Genomic DNA, 21,221 nt, shown 5'->3' with positions numbered 1-21,221 from the left:
TACAGGGTCCCATCCTTTAAGTGTCGTATTTCTAGATTTGTAACAGGGCCTCTCAGGTATTGTGATGTATTTGGGGGGCAAATTACACTTAAAATTCATATTTTAAGAAGACAAACCAAATTAATGATGATTCTTGTAACTTGAAGACTTGGAAAATAAATAGCCATTTAGGAAGCTATGGTTGGAGATCAGACAAGAATCAAGGCGAAAACCAACCAAGGCACTGGAAATCAGACTTAGGACAAATAAAATTTGGAGACTATCTACTTTAAGGCAAGGAAGGAGAGAGAGAGAAATTAAGAGTACTTACTATTTTTCCCTGGTGGCTCAGATGGTGAAGCGTCTGCCTGCAATGCGGGAGACCTGGGTTCCATTCCTGGGTTGGGAAGATCCCCTGGAGAAGGAAATGGCAATCCACTCCAGCACTCTTGCCTGGAAAATCCCATGGACAGAGGAGCCCGATAAGCTACAGTCCATGGGGTCGCAAAGAGTCGGACATGACTGAGCGACTTCACTTCACTCTTCACTATTTTTCTAGCCTGAAAAAAATAGTTGATGATAATTATGCTGTTGAAGTTATAAAGAAAGAAAAAAGTAAAATAGACTCATTTGTTTTTGTTTGAATTTGTTGAGCCTTGAGAATATAAATCTGGAGACATAGAAAATTAGTTTAAGATATAGGCCTGGTACTTAAATGAGAGAAAAGGGCTGAAAAATGCCCATTCAGTCATTGACGTGAGATTGTCAATAAAAGCACTGGAAGAGACCAAACATTCAGCTGAATGGGACCACAATGAAAATATTACAGGAGAGAAGACTCTGGAAGTACTACACAAGGCTCTGGCAGGCAGGGGTATGAAGATGGTACAGGAGACTGAGAAGGGATGGTAGGGGCCGGGGTAAGCAGTAGAACAAGGGGAAATGGGACATCAAGAAGCCACTGCTGCTGCTGCTAAGTCACATCAGTAGTGTCCGACTCTGTGCGACCCCATAGATGGCAGCCCACCAGGCTCCCCCGTCCCTGGGATTCTCCAGGAAAGAACACTGGAGTGGGTTGCCATTTCCTTCTCCAATGCATGAAAGTGAAAAGTGAAAGTGAAGTCACTCAATCATGTCTGACCTTCAGCGACTCCATGGACTGCAGCCTTCCAGGCTCCTTCATCCATGGGATTTTCCAGGCAAGCGTATTGAAGTGGGGTGCCATTGCCTTCTCCTCAAGAAGCCACTACAGAAGTTTAAAGAAGCAAATAAACTCCTAGCTGTAAGATAAATAAGATCTGGGAATCTAATGTACAGCACGGTGACTATTATTAACATAACCATATTATAAACTTGAAGTTGTTAAGACAGTAAACCATAAATGTTATCACCAAAACAATAAATAATTAAAATAATTGTGATTACATGAGGCGATAGAGGCATTGATTAACCTTACTGTGGCAATCATTGTGCAATTATATTGCACCCTTTAAATTTGTATATGTTATATGTCAATAATATCTCAGTAAAGCTGGGAAAAATGTTTTTGAATGGAAGTAAATAAAGATCAAATGCCATAAAGAAATTTGGTAGATTGTTACATTAAAGAAGCTATGCAATTTAATAATCAAGAAGTAGCCTTGATAACCTGAAGGAAAATATGCCAAATGTCTTTATGGTAAAAATTAACATTTAAGTTATATTTCTATAAGTTGTATTTCTGTATAAAACAGGAATGATAACAATAATAAGAACATAATTAGCATGCTATTTTACAAATTCTAAATATAGTTTCTCCTATATTTCCTTGTGTGAAGAAAAGTCATTCTTTTTCTGTGAAAATTTCAGTCAGAAAAATTAGATCTAAGCCTCAAAGAAGCCAGATCCTTTAACTCCAAACCCCATACTCCTTCAGATTTATCACAGGATGCCTCTCTTTTTCAATGGAGCTCCAGTTTTTTGAAGAGTGCGGCAGGTACTAATGTTCAGTAGAATAAATCCAGAGTTTGGCATTTGAGTTTGGATAAATCCTGGGTCTGACATGCACAGACTGTGTGAGCCTCTGAACCAGAATATAATATTGAATGTGGCTGTAGAAACTTGAAAGCAAGTGAGAAACATGTGATAAGGAGCTGCCACTAAATAAATGTTTTCCTCTTTAAGTTCTATAAAAGAAATACAGTGTGCTTATTTTAAAATATGACAAGTTATTAGTAATAATTACATATTTTAAATTAGCTAAACAAGTGAAATAAATACTGCTAAAACATTGGGATTTTTAAAAATAAATCAAAGGAATGGGGCCATGTTCACAATCAGAAAAGCATCCTGTTTTGCAGTCTCTGTAATTGCCTTACAGATTCCATGTATAAGATTGGCTATTTCACATTTTAAATCTCATTTTTAAAGTAATTTCAGGTCTAAAATAAGTTGCTGTTGTTGTTAAATATTTAATAATATTTTGTTAAAAGCTCTCAATATTTTTTCTCCATAGTTAGAGGTATATAAACATTTTGTAAGAAAATCTGTAAACATTTTCCGTTGGATAGATATTATTACATTTTCTGTATCTTTTATAAAAAAAAAAAAAAACTTCTGAAGCAATGATTATATACAAATATTTAAAATTTTTAGTAGTAATGGTACCTAGTAGAAGTAGAAAGAACTAAAATCACTATTGTATTTCTAGTTTTGCTCTCAAATAGCTATGTGCTTCTGACAAGCCACCAAATTTTCCTTCAGAGGTTTTCCTCAGATGAAAATAATAACTAAAAGTGTGAAGTATTATGGACTCCCCTGGTGTCTCAAATAGTAAAGAATCCACCTGCAATGCAAGAGACCTGGATTCAATACCTGGGTTGGAAAGATCACCTAGAGAAGGGAATGGCTATCGACTCCAGTATTCTTGCTGGAGAATTCCATTGACAGAGGAACTGGTGGGCTACAATCCATGGGGTTACACAACATTAAATAGTATGTCCTAGTCACACACATATGAGGGCTTCCCTCATAGCTCAGTTGGTAATCCACCAGCAATGCAGGAGACCCCGGTTCAATTACTGGGTTGGGATGATCTGCTGGAGAAGGGATAGGCTACCCAATCCAGTTTTCTTGGGCTTCTCTGGTAGGTCAGCCAGTAAAGAATCTGCCTGCAATGAGGGAAACCTGGATTTGTTCCCTGGGTTGGGAAGATCCCCTGGAGAAGGGAAAGATTACCCACTCCAGTATTCTGGCCTGGAGTTGCAAAGGGTCGGACCCTACTGAGCAACTTTCACTTTCACATATATATGTTCATATATTGAGTCATTTAATCCTCTCAAGAAACATATGAGGAGGAAACATCTTGTGGAAAAGAAAACTGAACGTTTGTTTAATTCATATTGCTAATAAGTAATAAGTCAGGATTAAATGAAAACCAAGGAATTCTGACACTAGAGTTTATGACTTTAACCACTGCTGTCCTGCCCTCTGAGATAGCTGAAGCCATAGAAGTCTAGGAATGGAAGAGAATTTAAAGAACACATCAGCTACCCCCTCCATTTAACATATGAGGGCAATGAGACATGGAAAGCTTACCTAATGTGTCAGATTAGATCAGTTATATCAGGACTATGGCCCAACTCCACCAACTTTCTAATACCTGTTTTCCTATACTACCTCTCCTCTAAGCATAAAATCATGATTTTATAAAACAAGTTTAATAGGGGTTAGTCTTGTAACTGTAGTTTCTAAGGACACAAATATTATTATGTACCTTGACATATGGGGCTTCTCTGGTGGCTCAGTGGAAAAGAACCCAGCTGCCAATGCAGAAGATGTGGGTATCAATGTGGGTCAGAAAGATCCCCTGGAGAAGGAAAATACAAACCCATTCCAGTATTCTTGTCTGGGAAATCCCATGGACAGAGGAGCCTGATGGGTTACAGTCCATGGGGTTGCAAAAAGTGTCAACACAACTTAGTGACTAAACCATAACTAACAATCCTGGAATCAATCTCACAGATTTTCTAATCCAAAAATGCTCCTGTTATCTTAATAGTAAAATTTTTATAGGTTTCATCAGATTTCAAAATTTCGCAAGATAATTCAAAGAGAGACTGGGGCAGAAACTGTTTCCATGTGCTCCTCTAGATTTTCTAGTCATCCTTGCAATTATGTTGGTCATATGACTGTGCACATAATACAGATAGAACAGATGCAAAAATTCACTGCTCTAGCAATTTAAAACACCTCTCAAGCTTTCTCACCCCTTGTTCTATCATGGTTACCTTGAAAGCCATATTCTTCAAGAGCATGACTGAAAAAAACAGAAATGATTTAAACCCATGAGTCAATACTTGGAGGAGAGACACCTAGCATGACACCTGGTGTGAATCAGATGATGCTTGAGTTAGAAGTAAACATTTAAAGTATTAGCCATTAGCATTTAAGATTTTATTTGATTCTTCAGAATATTTTAACTGGTCCTGAGTAATATACATACTTCTTTGGAAATGGAGTATGGTGATAGTTAAAAACCTACAGTTTGTGCCAAATAGTGCAGCAAATAGGTGGCAACCAGTTAGGAAAATATCAGAGGCTGAAGAGACAGATACACATTTTGCAGTAGTGAAACCTTTAGCATTACATGTCTGCGGTAACTCGAAAAGCTGTCCTTATCTTACCAAATTCTCTTTGTCAGACTCCTCAACTCCAACATCTCAATCATTTATACTACAGGAAGTCAGTGTGGAGTTTTCACTTGGACACATAATTAAATTCTGAAAAGCATGTATAATCTCCATGAAAATGGGGATTATTAAAGTTATTTCTCAAAGTTGAACAGGACAGATACAGAGTGTATTTGAAAGCGCTTCACACTAGTTAATATTTAGGCGGTTCTGAGCAACTTGAGTCAAAATAAAGAGAAAATGGTGAGACGTGAACTCTAAAATAATATTTAATTCTAGAAAGTATGATAACTCTAAAATTTTAAGTTTTAATACAAAATTAGCTAATGGAACCTGTGTCAATTTCTAAAATTAATGTGAAAAGGCAAAGTATCCAAAACCTATCTTGAGCATTTAACTGTTTATTCATTTAATATGCATAATTAAATACATTGTTATTTGTTAAAAGCATAAATTTTGGAGTCCAAAAGATCTAAGTTTAAGGTAGCTTATTGAATAATTACACTATGTAACTTAACCCTCTGAAGATTTAATTGTATCCAGAAAATGCAGATAAGAAAATTGCTTCAGTTGTTGGTAGCATAAATTGGTAAAATATATTAATTACTTTGTAGAATGATAATCATGAAAGAGAGATTGCATCTAGGGTGGTTGACACATTTGGGTTCTGAGACTGTAAGGTGAGTAGCCAGACCCCACCTGTGATGGATACAACCATATGAAGGAAAGTATCAGTGAAAGAGAAGGCCAGTTTTTCCTGGTATCACCTCTACAATACATTTCATCCATCTTGAAATCTCTAAAATTACTACTGAAAATCAAATATTTCCACCACAGTAACTAAATATTTCCACCACAGTAGAAATATTGTCATTAATATAAAGTTCTATCAAATGTATATTTCCATATTTAAGTATCTATGGTCCCAGAGTAGATTTCTCAGAACAGAACACACCAAATTCTGGGCAAGTTGAAGACTGGTACGGTACCATGATCAACCAGAATTTTATTTATATGAACACCTGTGAGTCCCATGGGAAAGGTAGTAAGCAAAATTCTATAAATGTTGAAGCACATGAGTAAAAATTCAAAAAAAAAAAAAATCAATGACTTTCATCTACTACGGCATAAAAAGTTTGGGAGAAAACCCTGACTCAAGTTAGAGAATCCAGGTGCATAGTCTGAAGATGCTGGTGGGTACCAGGGAGAAGGAATGATTTTGAGAGGAGAAGTAGGTAAGCATAAAATCTATGATCTGACATTCTCAGTTTCCTAGAACCAAAGGAACTGTGATTAAAGAACCAATGAAATGAAAATGCTCTTTGAATCAAGACCATTCTACTATTCTCTACATTCTATTCACAAACTAGGGTTTTCATGTTGTGGGTAAATACCTGTTACTCAGGCTTCCCAGGTGGTGCCAGTGGTAAAGAATCTGTCTGTCAATGCAGGAGACAAAAGAACCACAGGTTCAGTCCCTAGGTCAGGAAGACCCCCTGAAAAAGGGCATGGCAGCCCACTCCAGTATTGCCTGGAGAATCCTACAGACAAGAGAAGCCTGGAGGGTTATAGTCCATGGGATCACAAAGAGTTGGACATGACTGAAGCAACTTAGCATGCTCCCATGCACTTTTAGTAAATGTTTTCTATATAAATACACACACACACACACACATAGACATATAATACATATAATATAAATACACATTTGTACATGTATATAATATATAAGCTTGTGTAGCTACAAGTTCTCTTAAACTGAAAGTACTAGAAGCTCAAAAAGTGATCTTATGAGCCTGAAGATGATTATCTTTCTATAGTCCTGAGCATTCTCAGTAGACAGTGAAAAATAAACTATGGTACTGTCAATAGAAGCAATAGTTAGATTGAAGGTAAAGGCTTTCAGCTTAGTGGGCAGCTCTCAGGACCTGAAAGGAGAGGGAGATGAGGGATTTGTAGTATCCTACTTTGGATATAAATATGATTTATTTGGCTCTTGGTTCTTCAAGTAACTATGTGATTTTCGTCAAGCAACCCTGTCGTGAACATAGAGATGCTCTGCTCAGATGCACTGTCAAAGAGGGACTTATTGCTTAGCTATTGGCAGTGTTGTTGGCCAAAAGCCTGCAGCTGTCAGTCCTTAAGGGATTGTTTGAGCTGAGACTTATTTCTTCCAAGGTCACACTCTTCCTGGAGGCTACATGTATTGAGGACAGGGCTATAAACTTGGAACCATTTCAATTTCAGTCCAACCTGGGACAATTTTGACAGGTCAATTTTAGTTCCAGAATTCCTGTAAAGTCTGCTGAGGCTTTCAGACTGCATCAAAGCTGGACCTTCTCCTCTAATCTTGCTTCTTTCTCCTCCCTTTCACAGATATCAATTTCAAGGGCCATTACTAATAAATTTCTTGCACCCTAACCTTCATCTCAAGAAGTTTAGGTTCCTCATCTGAAGAACTCAAACTGTGATATATCTCACAGAGAGTATCCCTTGTTTTTCTCATTTGAAAATGAATATCGGTAACAATATCAATCTCATAATTAGGAGTTTTATGTTTTGTTAACAATTTCAAGCAAGAGATAGTATTCTGATATTATTTTATTCATATTTTGCTACTGCCTGCCAGGCTAGTTAACTCTGAGAACATGTACAAAGTAGATTACACAAACAAAAATCAATCTAGTATCATAGGAGTAAATTGTTCACTGTTTAACCTGACATCATGGCATCCTGGTATAATATCAAATGTTTGCATTTGCTTTGCTTTAATAATCTCAAACAATATTAAGATTACTTTTATTTATATTGACATTTATAATAGAAATTTTTTCAAGGTTATGCTACAATAATATAAATTATCACTAAATTTTTCTTCCAGAAATTTTTTTCTTAAATGAAAACAACTCTTTGATGCAAGGATTGCCAGTAACTATTATAGAACCACTATTTACTCAAATACAATTGATACTCTAGATGTTTTAAAATTTACATTATATAATTAGATTACAATTGTTTATGAATTCTCTAATCAGAACACATTCTCCTTTTTGAAACATTCTTTGAATTAATTTGATATTCGTGTGATCAAAATACTTAAAATACTTCTGTTTGTTGGAGGAGACAAAGTTCTTTGAAATCATTTAAAAGTGGTAGTACAGATTATGTGAGGCAAACTACAATTACTGTCATTGTTACTATAACTCAAATATCACACAGAAATTATAAATATTTAAAGGTAAATTCACCAGTGAGTTGATATAAATATGATTAAAAAAAAAGATTTTCTCTAGTGTATTTAAAACCTCATTTTTCTAGGGTATCAATTCAGTTCAGTCACTCAGTCATGTCTGACTCTTTGCGACCCCCATGGACTGCAGCACACAAGGCTTCCCTGTCCATCACCAACTCATGAAGCTTGCTGAAACTTGTGTCCATCGAATCAGTGATGCCACTGAGGTATGGAGACAAATAAAGAAAATGAATGACACTACGTTAATATGTTCAGAATATATGGTACAACTGAAAGATGATATAGTTGAATAAATTAAAAGGAGACATAGGATCAAATAAAAAACTATAGTCACTATTATAGCAAATCTTCAAACAAATATGGGAGTTTATTATCTATAAAACTTGATGTAAGGCAATTCAGAGAATATAAAGATGAATAAATTTACCATTTCATATGCAAGAAATAAAAAGTATAAAAAAGTCAGGGTATATTTTAAGTATGAGAAATGAAGAATATGTTAAGTATAAAAATACTAACAAATACTAGAAAGTGTGAATGAAAAATATTGGCTGTCATATCAGTAAACAAAGGATGTTGCAGTCATCAAGCCATCACATCACAGCCTCCCTGACAATGAGTCCTGAGAGAACTCGAGATGGACACAGGATGCCTGCCCCCAGCCTGCACTCCCCCTGCCCTTGTAGCAGTCAACCACTGCAGCCACCACAATAGTGCACCTGAGGAAACTCAGGATGAGAAAACACAGGATACTGAGGATACAGAGTATACAGAGGCTCCAGATGGTAAGGTGCATATCAAATGAATGATTTCAGAGAGGCCAGACATTTGCATCTTCATATACACCAAAAAGCCCTAAATTCCTTAGTTTGAGGTGTGTGTGTGTGTGTGTGTGTGTGTGTGTGCATGTGTTTTCAGTTAACAGGAATCTTTGGATGAGATCATGGCATCTGGTCCCATCACATGGCAAATATATGGGGAAACAGTGGAAACAGTGGCTGACTTTATTTTGGGGGCCTCCAAAATCACTGCAGATGGTGATTGCAGCCATGAAATTAAAAGACACTTACTTCTTGGAAGGAAAGTTATGACCAACCTAGACAGCATATTAAAAAGCAGAGACATTACTTTGTCAACAAAGGTCTGTCTAGTCAAGGCTATGGTTTTTCAAGTAGTCATGTAAAGAAAGCAGAGAGTGGAAGAATTGATGCTTTTGAACTGTGGTGTTGGGGAAGACTCTTGAGAGTCCCTTGAACTGTAAGGAGATCCAACCAGTCCATCCTAAAGGAGATCAGTCCTGGGTGTTCATTGGAAGGACTGATGTTGAAGCTGAAACTCCAATACTTTGGCCACCTGTTGCAAAGAGCTGACTCATTGAAAAGACCCTGATGCTGGGAAAGATTGAGGGCAGGAGGAGAAGGGGATGCCAGAGGATGAGATGGTTGGATGGCATCACTGACTCAATGGACATGGGTTTGGGTGAACTTTGGGAGTTGGTGATGGACAGGAAGGCCTGGCGTGCTGTGGTTCATGGGGTCACAGAGAGTCAGACACGACTGAGAGACTGTACTGATACTGAACTGATCGGATATTCTGACTTCATGACTTTTGTTGCAAAAACTCTTATGTATCCTGGCTCCCCCCTTGCCTCTTTAAAGCCACCCCTCAGAGTGACCTGAGATTCCTGTCTCGAGGGTTTGAAGCCCTCAGAATGTCTATCAAATAATACATACATCTCAACTTTTAGGTTGCGTGTTTTTTTCCAGTAGAGCCAGGGATTAAGATAGTTATACATCACATGAATTTGGCTAAAGAGTTTAGAAGAGAATGGAGAAGGGATTCCTTTGAGGTCCAGTTAGGAGGTTTCTCAGGTGGTGCAGTTGATAAAGAATCCATCTGCCAAAGTAGGAGACACAGGAGATAGGGGTTTCATCCCTGGCTGGGGAAGATCCTCTGGAGTAGAGAATGGCAACCAACTCCACTATTCTTGCTTGGAAAATTCCATGGACATTGGAGTCAGGTGCGATTGAACATAAACATGTCAGTGATCAGGACTCCACATTTCCACTGCAGTGGGCACAAGTTTGATCCCTGGTCTGGGAACTAAGATCCTGTTTGCCACATGGTACAGGCAAAAAAAGAGTTCAGAATTCAGGGTATGTTTAAAGAAGTAGGTGGAGGTGTACATAGAAAGTTAATTAGGTGGTAAATTATTATTGAATAAAAATATACATTTAAAATATATATTCTATATTTAACATTGTATCCTTTAAAAGTGTGTATATATTGGCCTAATTTTATACATGAAGAGAAGTGAAGTTGCTCAGTTATGTCTGACTCTTTGCAACCCCATGGACTGTAGCCTACCAGGCTTCTCCATCCATGGGATTCTCCAGGCAAGAATACTGGAGTGGGTTGCCTTTTCCTTATCCAGGGGATCTTCCCAACCCAGGGATTGAACCCCAGTCTCCTGCATTGTAGGCAGATGCTTTTACTGTCTGAGCCACCAGGGAAGTTCTAATTTTATACATAGACATCCTTAGAACAAGAGAACATGAAATGTAAAATGATAAAAAAATTAAAAAAAAAAATCATCTCTGCACAGGCTTCCAATATCAATTAGGAGATATATTGCTAAAGGGGATAAGGATAAAAAGGTGGATTCCCAAGTAACAAAACAGTAACTTCACATTCATCCTGTCTGTCTCATCCTATTTAAACCTTGCTTACTTGTGAATGTGTTCATTTTCAACTTTAAAAGTTCAGCCTTCTCCTGATACTTTTAAGTCAAACCAGGCTGTTTAGGATCCTTTTAGAGGTTGTGTAACACTGTCATCTACTAAACACAAGAGATCCCTCCAAAATGTGACTTCAGCTAAAACAAAATGGAACCTGGATCATTTTTGTTGTTTTTCCGTGCTCCCAATCATCCTTTCAATCTCATATTTCCTATTGCCAATCCATGATCTATTTAGTAACTTCTTAACATCTGTTATGTTTTTCAAGCCCCACATCATATTCTCATCAGCTTGAACATCACACAGAACCTCTCCACCTCCAAGATCTTATATTAGATGCTTTCTCTTATTATAAACCTCTTATCTTTTCTTTCTTTCAGGTTCACTAAACTTATTCTTTGTATTTTTATCATAAACTCCAATTGCTTCCCTCAAAACTCAGTTGGTAAAGAATCCATCTGCAATTCAGGAGACCACGGTTTGATTCCTGGGTCTGGAAGATCCCCTGGAGAAGAGATGGGCTACCCAATTCAGTTTTCTTGGGCTTCCCTTGTGGCTCAGCTGGTAAAAAATCTGTCTGCAATGAGTGAGACCTGGGTTCAATCCCTGGGTTTGGAAGATTCCCCTGGAGAAGGGAAAAGCTACCCACTCCAGTATTCTGGCCTAGAGAATTCCATGGGGTCACAAAGAGTCAGACATGACTAAGTGACTTTCACTTTCCTATCACTCACCTCTGCCAATTTACTCAGCTCTTTAATCTCTAACTGTAATTGATTCCAGAATGCATCATGATCTTTATTTCTACCACCGCACCCATCCAAAGCTCAGATTTCCCCAGAGTTTATTCCCTTTCTCTACATCTAGGCCATATATTAACCTAGATAGCATATTGAAAAGCAGAGACATTACTTTTCCAACAAATATCCATCTAGTCAAGGCTATGGTTTTTCCATATATGGTTTTTCATGTATGGATGTGAGAGCTGGACTGTGAAGAAAGCTGAGTGCCAAAAAATTGATGCTTTTGAACTGTGGTGTTGGAGACGACTATTGAGAGTCCTTTGGACTGCAAGGAGATCCAACCAGTCCATTCTGAAGGAGATCAGCCCTGGGATTTCTTTGGAAGGAATGATGCTAAAGCTGAAACTCTAGTACTTTGGCCACCTCATGAGAAGAGTTGACTCATTGGAAAAGACTCTGATGCTGGGAGGGATTGGGGGCAGGAGAAGAAGGGGACGACAGAGGATGAGATGGCTGGATGGCATCACTGACTCTATGGACATGAATCTGCGTGAACTCTGGGAGTTGGTGATGGACAGGGAGGCCTGGTGTGCTGCGATTCATGGGGTCGCAAAGAGTCGGACACGACTGAGCGACTGAACTGAAGTGAACTGAACTGAGGCCATATATTATTGCTGATTAAAGATTTAAATACATGAAGTCATGTATATGTGCCATGAGCTCAGTTGTATCAGACTCTTTGTGACCCCATGAACTATATAACCCGTCCGGCTCCTATGTCCATGGAATTTTCAAGGCAAGAATACTGGAGTGGCATGCCGTTTCCTCCTCCAGGGGATCTTTCCAACCCAGGGACTGAATTCATGTCTCCTGTGTCTTCTGCATTGCAGGCAGATTATTTGCCTGCTGAGCCATCTGGCAAATGCTCCTTCAAAAAAAAAAATGACATTCATTTTTTTAGTGGGACTCACTATTGCAAAATATATTTAGTTCACACATTTTTTCTCATTGCCTAACATACTTCCAAGAAAGAAATACTAAAATTTACACATCACCATATCACTATAAGAGGGCTTTCCTGGTAGCTCAAGTGGTTATGAATCTGCCTGCAATGCAGGAGACAAAGGTTCAATGCCTGGGCCAGGAAGATCCCCTGGAGAAAGGAATGGCAACTCACGTCAGCATTCTTGACTGGGAAATCCCATGTACAGAGGAGCCTGGCCGGCTATAGTCCACAGGGTTGCAAAGAATTGTACACAGCTGAGCAACTAACATATCACTTTAAATCCCCAATTTACACACACTTTAATAAAAACTCCCAATAAGAACTTCCTCAGGTAATATCCTCCCAAACTCAGCAAATTTCTTTTACCATATTTATCTCTTATTCTATCATCTGGTCTCAGAAAAAGATGTATCTCTCTTCCCAACATTTATATTTTAAAATGCTTGCTTTACCATATACTTAGCCCCTTCCTTGCTAATGTCTATTATCCAATACTAAATATCCACCTGAGTGTTCCACTACAAACCTTCATTAAGACAAAAATTTAATTCATCACCTTGCTCTCCTCTTTTTTCATATACTTAACATAGTGAACCAGCCTCAACTTTTAAACCATTTTTTTTTCACATTGTTGTCAAGTTTTTTAAAATCAGCTTGCACAGTTTACATATGATTATACTGTCCTCCACCTCTTTTTATTTCTGCTGCCACCAGGACTGAAAAAACAGAACTTGTGAGATATCGTAACTTCACTGTTGCAAAAACCTCTTCACTACTTTGATTCTGCTCTGATTTCTCTTTCATATATTATTGCCAAATTAATCTTCTGAAAAAAATACACTATTATATTGTTTGTTTCCTTGACAGTACATCATTTGCCAAACGGTCTCAATTCATTAGTCTGATGCTTAACACTCTCCTGAATTTGAATTTCTCAGTTCTATATTTAGAATTTTACACTCTTCCACAAAATGAGTTTTATACTTCACCCAAACAGAAATGATATCATAGTACACAGTGTCAAAGAGCTTTTTTAGCTACCTAGCACTTTCAGAACACACTTCATATGTTGAAAGGAGTTTCCTTCTTTATGATTTCAGCTTCCATTACTGCCAAGAAACAGGCATGGTCCCCAAATTAGACACACTGACTTGAAAAAAAAAAAAAGAAGAGAAATATAAGAAAAGAAAGGTACTGTGTGAACAACTTTATACAAGAGGGCTGATGAGATTTTCAGCAGTCAAAGGCAAAAATAGAAATCTTTGCCCATAAAATTCTCAATTTAGTGTTCTGTGCCAATTATCTTTATTTTATTGTAATTTCTTCTTCTTCTTAATATTCTCAATTTGATTTACTTACCCAAAGCAAGATTTCCCTGGTGGCTCAGTGGTAAAGAATCTGCCTGCAATTCAGGAGTTGCAGGAGAAGTATGGCAGACTTCTGGGGAAAATCTCCTGGAGGAAGAAATGGGAATGCACTCAGTATTGTTGTCTGGAAAATTCCATGAACAGAGGGGCCTGGCGGGCTACAGACCATGAGGTTGCAAAGAGTTGGACACAGCTGAGCATGCAATCATATACATATTGCCATATATAAATATGCACTTTAAATCTCAAATTACTTTCCTACTACATAATAAAATGTACTCTTTTAGCTTTAGTTTTTATAAATTTTACTGAAGTATGTGTCACTTCTAACCAACTCTGCATCCTTGAAAAAGATCTTTTCGCCTAAAGTCATTTCTTTTACCAGTCATACCTTTCAGAACTTTTACATTCTCTCCTCACTAACTTCCTGTCGAGACCAGCACGACAAGCAGAGTTTTTGAGAGTGTGATACGGTTAGAGAATGAGAGACGAGACACAAGAATTTAGAGAAAAGCGAGGATCAGGGGACCAACACTGGTCTAAGGTGAAGGTGCCGAAACGGAGTCCAAGCAGCTTTATTATACTTTCAGCCGTGAAGGAAAGAATATGTGGGGAGTTAAACTATAGCTCATGTGGCCTTCAAGGCCAAAGAACAAAATGATCATTAACCATTGAGTAATTAGGAACCAGTAATCAGTAACAAATCAGTAGCTAAGAATAATATTCTTATCTATAGATTTTCCACGTAAAACATGTGACTTTGAGACGCCAGTTGAGAAACAGTCTGGGGTCGGTTTTCCCACCCCAGGGTCATATCTTGTTTTCAAGATTATGAACTGTTCCCTCTGGACTTGTTCCAAGAGCCTCATGCCTTATAGCATCCAGTTTATCAATAATTATAAATTTCTTTTGCAGCCCTTGTCAGGGCCTGCTTTTCTTTTATTCTTCCTGTCTCCTACAACTTCCCAAATGTGGATATTCCCTTTAGTTTAAAGAGAAAGGGCTTTTCTTGCTCTACGTTTCTTTTCATGTTTTTTTTAATACTCATTAATGACTATGTATTGATAAGACTAAAAATATACTTATCTGACTTCTGAATTTTTGTCATATGTCTCCAATATACTTTAAGATATTAGTGCTAAATATCACACTATATTTCTATATATATAAAATTCTATATATATATAGAATTCTATATATCTATATATATATATAAATATATATATATATATATATATAAATTCTATAAATTTCCTATATCTGGAATTTAATTTAAAGAAGCCTTCCATACCACCTTTCTGGTTTTTGTCAGCATCACAATTACTCTTTCCATAGCACTACCTTGAAATATCTCTCCTTTAGGACTCTCTGTAGAAGGCAGTGAAAGTCATTCAGTTGTGTCCAATTCTTTGAGACCACATGGACTATACAGCCCATGGAATTCTCCAGGCCAAAAGACTGGAGTGGGTAGTTGTTCCCTTCTCCAGGGGATCTCCCAACCCAGGGATTCTTTATCAACTGAGCTATCAGGGAAGCTCATATAAGGCAGAGTCATAACTAAACTGGAATATGAATTCCATGAAATAGTCACAATTTCTTCAAGGAACTGAAGAGCAAGCTAATGGACCACCCAGAATTCTTCTCTCAATCATAATTGCAGGAAGCTGAGGAAAGAGTGGTAAAAACACTTTAATATCAAAAAAAGAGAGTGCAATAATTATATGCAGTGTGAAAGAGGGGAAAACATCCTTGCAAATTTAACAAAATCATTATTTAAAGCATCTTTTACTGTTATGAAACAAAATAAGATTGCAAACAATAAGAAATATGGTACTTTATTGATTTTTTTACATATCTAAGATACATAAGCCTTGTAAACCAACTTTCTTAATCCTCACAATATAAAATTTCAGACTTGTTTTCAAATTACCTTCAGTAAGGACATATAGATGAATGCAATGATAGCTCCATTCACGTCAGGCTTATAATAATTTTTACAATATGCTTTGATTTGGAGATTGTAGGGTTGTATAGCATAAAATATATTATGTAAAAGTATCTGTTTCCACATCTGATACTGACATTCAAAATTCAACATCAGAGCAAGCAGAGGAGATAAAAATGGAGGATTTTTTAAAAGACACTATGAGTTGTTTGGAAAAAGACACGAGGCCTCTTGGGGGGATGTTAGGAATTTAAGGAGGAAGGTAGAGATGGAACAATAGTTATAAGAGAGTAGAGACTGAAGCGACTTAGCAGTAACAGTAGTCGTAGCAGTAGAGAGCCTATCAAAGTATGACGTATGTTTAGAAAGAAGACACAAGCAAATTTAGGAATAAAAGAATAAAGATAAGAGAAGGCTTGGGAGTTTGGGGTTAGCCAATGCAAACTGCTATATATAGAATAAACAACAAGGTCCTATTTTGAATAGCACAGGGAACTATATTCAATATTCTGTGTTCTGTAAGCTCTATGATTGACACACAGCTTATGCCAAGCCACAGTGAGTTAGGTCTTTTAGTAAACTGCCTTATCTCTTAATACTGTGCATCCTTTGGTTTCTGAGGTTATATTTTCAAGTTCAAAATCTCCCTTTAAATGATATATGGCAAAGTGCCAGAGAAGTAACTATACTGGCTTTTGGGTAGATAGACTAAACTTTAGTCTTCTAAAGTTTTCATATTTTCTATTATGGGCCTATATGACTTTTGTAATTGAAAAAAAATTGCTAAAACATGCCAGTCTCTTAAAATCAACAGGTTCTGTTATTCATTAAGTCAATCAGGGAATGAGTCCTGATTTTATTTCATGAATGAGTATCAAAGAAATAAATATAATATATTCACCCGTAAGTCCAGTTCAGTTCAGTTGCTCAGTCATGTCCGACCCTTTGCAATCCCAAGAATCACAGCATGCCAGGCCTCCCTGTCCATCACCAACTCCCGGAGTTCACTCAGACTCACATCCATCGAGTCAGTGATGCCATCCAGCCATCTCATCCTCTGTAGTCCCCTTCTCCTCCTGCCCCCAATCCCTCCCAGCATCAGAGTCTTTTCCAATGAGTCAACTCTTTGCATGAGGTGGCCAAAGTACTGGAGTTTCAGCTTTAGCATCATTCCTTCCAAAGAAATCCCAAGGCTGATCTCCTTTAGAATGGACTGGTTGGATCTCCTTGCAGTTCAAGGTACTCTCAGGAGTCTTCTCCAACACCACAGTTCAAAAGCATCAATTCTTTGGCAATCATCTTTCTTTACAGTCCAACTCTCACATCCATATATGACCACTGGAAAAACCATAGCCTTGACTAGATGGACCTTTGTTGGCAAAGTAATGTCTCTGCTTTTGAATATGCTACCTAGGTTGGTCATAACTTTTCTTCCAAGGAGTAAGCATCTTTTAATTTCATGCTGCAGTCACCATCTGCAGTGATTTTGGAGCCCCCCAAAATAAAGTCTGACACTGTTTCCACTGTTTCCCCATCTATTTCCCATGAAGCGATGGGGCAAGATGCCATGATCTTCATTTTCTGAATGTTGAGCTTTAAGCCAACTTTCTCACTCTCTCTTTCACTTTCATCAAGAGGCTTTTGAGTTCCTCTTCACTTTCTGCCATAAGGGTGGTGTCATCTGCATATTCACCCATAATGGTATTTAAATATGAATCTTTTTTCACTAGCTTAAGCTCCAAAAAACAGATAGGATTTCATAGATTATGTTCCAAAATTAAGTAATGGGAATGAGGGCAGAATGGTGATCATAAGATTGCTTGGCCTCCTCAGTGACCAAGATTCATATTCTCTCTCTCTGTCTCACTTAATAATTATGCTATATTTCAAAGCAAAGCTGCACTCCAAGATTTCAGAAGGATCTCATACTTCTACACTGTGAAAATTCTTTTAACTAGAATGCTGTTAGCTAGGAAAACATTCTGACATCATAGTTTATGATCATGGAGAACCTGTCTCTAAAACCTACTAACTGATTGGAGTTTAATGTGACTATATTGATAGAAGCAATCTCTCAGGCCATGTCTTCTCCTGCTATAGCTCTGGAATCATGAAAATCCTGGTTATTCACTTAGCTTGACTCGGCCACCAAGGCCATTTCTGACCTTAACCCAGGAAGGATGTAAGTAGTTTAGTTCAACTGAATGAAAATCAGTATAAAATCATCTTTGTGCTAGTTATTCATTATCTTATTAAACAACAATGTATACTGGAATGATTGTGCACCCAAGACTACTCATGCTCAGTTGCTTAAGTCATGTCCTCTTTGCAACCTCATGGACTGTAGCCCACCCAGCTCGTCTGTTCATGGGATTTTCCAGGTAAGAATACTGGAATGGGTAACCATTTCCTTCTCCAGAGCATCTTCCCAATTTAGGGATCGAACCTGTGTCACCTGTGTCTCCTGCATTGGCGGACAGATTCGTTACCACTGAGACATTTGGGAAGCCATTTGTCTTACACTGTTTCATTAAAAAATTAAAGCTACCTTCCAAATACAACATTAGAGCTAAGGGAAAAGGCAAACTGGGTGAAAACTAGACCAGTTTTGTACAGGTCATTAGGTTTATTAAATATTAAAGAGTTGCAATGTTCAAATATTATATATGGTAGTCAAAGCAAAAACAAATGGAACATGATCTGCCTCTCAGTTTAAAATGTCTCAAAATATATAAACAGTGCTGTGATGAACATTGGGGTACACGTGTCTCTTTCAATTCTGGTTTCCTCGGTGTGTATGCCCAGCAGTGGGATTGCTGGATCATAAGGCAGTTCTATTTCCAGGTTTTTAAGGAATCTCCACACTGTTCTCCATAGTGGCTGTACTAGTTTGCATTCCCACCAACAGTGTAAGAGGGTTCCCTTTTTTCCACACCCTCTCCAGCATTTATTGCTTGTAGACTTTGGATCGCAGCCATTCTGACTGGCGTGAAATGGTACTTCATAGTGGTTTTGATTTGCATTTCTCTGATAATGAGTGATGTTGAGCGTCTTTTCATGTGTTTGTTAGCCATCTGTATGTCTTCTTTGGAGAAATGTCTATTTAGTTCTTTGGCCCATTTTTTGATTGGGTCATTTATTTTTCTGGAATTGAGCTGTAGGAGTTGCTTGTATATTTTTGAGATAAGTTGTTTGTCAGTTGCTTCATTTGCTATTATTTTATCCCATTCTGAAGGCTGTACCCCAATGTTCATTGCAACACTGTTTATAATAGCCAGGACATGGAAGCAACCTAGATGTCCATCAGCAGATGAATGAATAAGAAAGCTGTGGTACATATACACAATGGAGTATTACTCAGCCATTAAAAAGAATACATTTGAATCTGTTCTAATGAGGTGGATGAAACTGGAGCCTATTATACAGAGTGAAGTAAGCCAGAAAGAAAAACACCAATACAGTATACTAACGCATATATATGGAATTTAGAAAGATGGTAACAAAAACCCTGTATACAAGACAGCAAAAGAGACACTGATGTATAGAACAGTCTTTTGGACTCTATGGGAGAGGGAGAGGGTGGGATGATTTGGGAGAATGGCATTGAAATACGTATAATATCATATATGAAACGAGTCGCCAGTCCAGGTTTGATGCAGGATACTGGATCCTTGGGGCTGGTGCACTGGGACGACCCAGAGGGATGGTGTGGGGAGAGAGGAGGGAGGAGGGTTCAGGATGGTGAACACATGTATACCTGTGGTGGATTCATTTCGATATTTGGCAAAACCAATACAATATTGTAAAATTTAAAAATAAAATAAAATTTTAAAAAATTTAAAAAATAAAATGTCTACAAAATATAAACATATTAATTGCTTGATGAAAGCAATAGATTTGTTGTCACTTAGGACAGGAACATCTCTCTTTAAGAGATGGTAAAAGATGTGATGCATCCCAACAACCTCTTTATAATAAATGTAACACTGAATTTCAGAAAATAGAATCACATTGGAAAGGAGAAAGAACAGTAAAAGGGAGGTGTGCTTCATCTGGGAAGAACCTAATAGTGGGAGATCAATTTTTAACAATCTTTCTCCATTTTTCACCCCCTGAGACTAAAATGCTCACTATGAGACTATTCTCTGCGGTATGCACTATCCAATCCAAATAGTGTATACTCCAGGAGTATAAAACTACAGAAAAGGGCAAAAAAATAAAATGACAACACTGGTATTGAGATATAGGAAGAGGCCATAGCTTTTAAACACCACCTCCCTTCCTGCCACACATACATATATAAGCATATATACTCACAATTTTAGCTGTACATTTGATAAAAATGAAATGGCACATAGTTCAAGATCATTTATGTGAGGTAGAATTAGACCTGCCCCAGAGTCTATCTAACTTTGATCTTGGGCAAATTAACCAATCCTTTCATCATTAAATAGGGATAATACTGGTACCTACTTAATAAAATTTTGAGTAAGATTAAATAAATCAATTTTTATAAAAGGCTTAGAAAACTACCAGCATGTAATATCCACTATTTGTTTATTTAAAAAATAACAAGAAATGTCTATAAAGATTTGGAAGATCAACATTCTACATTGCTCAATCATTTGTTTATTTAAAAAATGTTCATTGTATATCTATTGTGTCAAGCCCTGAATTTAAGATACATTATGGCAGCTGTGACTATGATAGATCTTCTGCCTTCAAGCCCTAATATCCTAATAACTATTTTACTTTTAAATCTAACAACTGATTTCTGTCTCTTTCTCACTTTTTTTTAATTTCTCTTTTTATTTATTTAAAAAATTATCTCACTAGTTAACAGTTCAATAAAATATTGTACATAAAACATAGTTTAGAAAGCTGGTCTAGTCATATTGCTTGGATGTAATACTTTACAGATTAAAGTGACTGTAGAGTTAAATTTTTGTGAGAGTAAATTGAAGATCCAAATATAAAGTCCACCTTTATTTTAAGATGGGCTTTTAACTAGTGAGTACTGTCTGGAGATGTGGACCTAACCATACAGTGTACAGCTAAATATGCTCAATTATAAAGGAAGTTTAGCTCTAGGCTCAAGTTTGCTCCATATTATTCTTCTTTATTATAAACATGGTAACATACAACCACTGACAGCTCCAACAGATACAAACACAACGTATATTCTTGGTAAGGCTTGATTGTGACCAAAACTAATGCTTTATTTCAATAGAAACAAGACACATGTACTTAAGTATGCATAGTTTGAAATCAAGGTGTGGTATTTAAAATGTCTTATGTTAACATGTATATTTGTTGGGTTCTTGATTTAAATTACCTATATTTGCATATTTATGCATATAATTTATGCATATCCTGAATGCATATCAGGAAGCTAAAGTTTAAATATTTTATTTTAATTTCTTGGCAGAAAAGTTGATTATAATGTAAATTTTCTTCTAAATTATTTGTGACATTGTTTTCTCCACTAAAGAATGAAAGCACAAAAACACTTTATAAATTAAT

General features: G+C 37.1%; 1 long non-coding RNA gene across 2 annotated transcripts in view; it reads right to left on the bottom strand.

Moving 5' to 3' along the window:
* LOC147379469 (uncharacterized) overlaps positions 1-21,221 on the bottom strand; it is a 232,285-nt gene that overhangs the window by 55,760 nt on the left and 155,304 nt on the right. For both annotated transcript variants that reach the window (XR_015133202.1, XR_015133198.1), the window contains exon 2: positions 13,746-13,840. This is a non-coding gene — a long non-coding RNA (uncharacterized LOC147379469). The remainder of the gene's footprint in view (positions 1-13,745; positions 13,841-21,221) is intronic.

Source organism: Bos grunniens, chromosome 1, assembly GCF_055505025.1.
Source record: "Bos grunniens cultivar Pamir isolate PY7600 chromosome 1, Bosgru_T2T1.0, whole genome shotgun sequence".
NCBI classification, from domain to species: Eukaryota; Metazoa; Chordata; class Mammalia; order Artiodactyla; family Bovidae; genus Bos; species Bos grunniens.
Note: the sequence above shows the minus strand (reverse complement) of the source record. Positions and strands in the feature narration are given on the sequence as shown.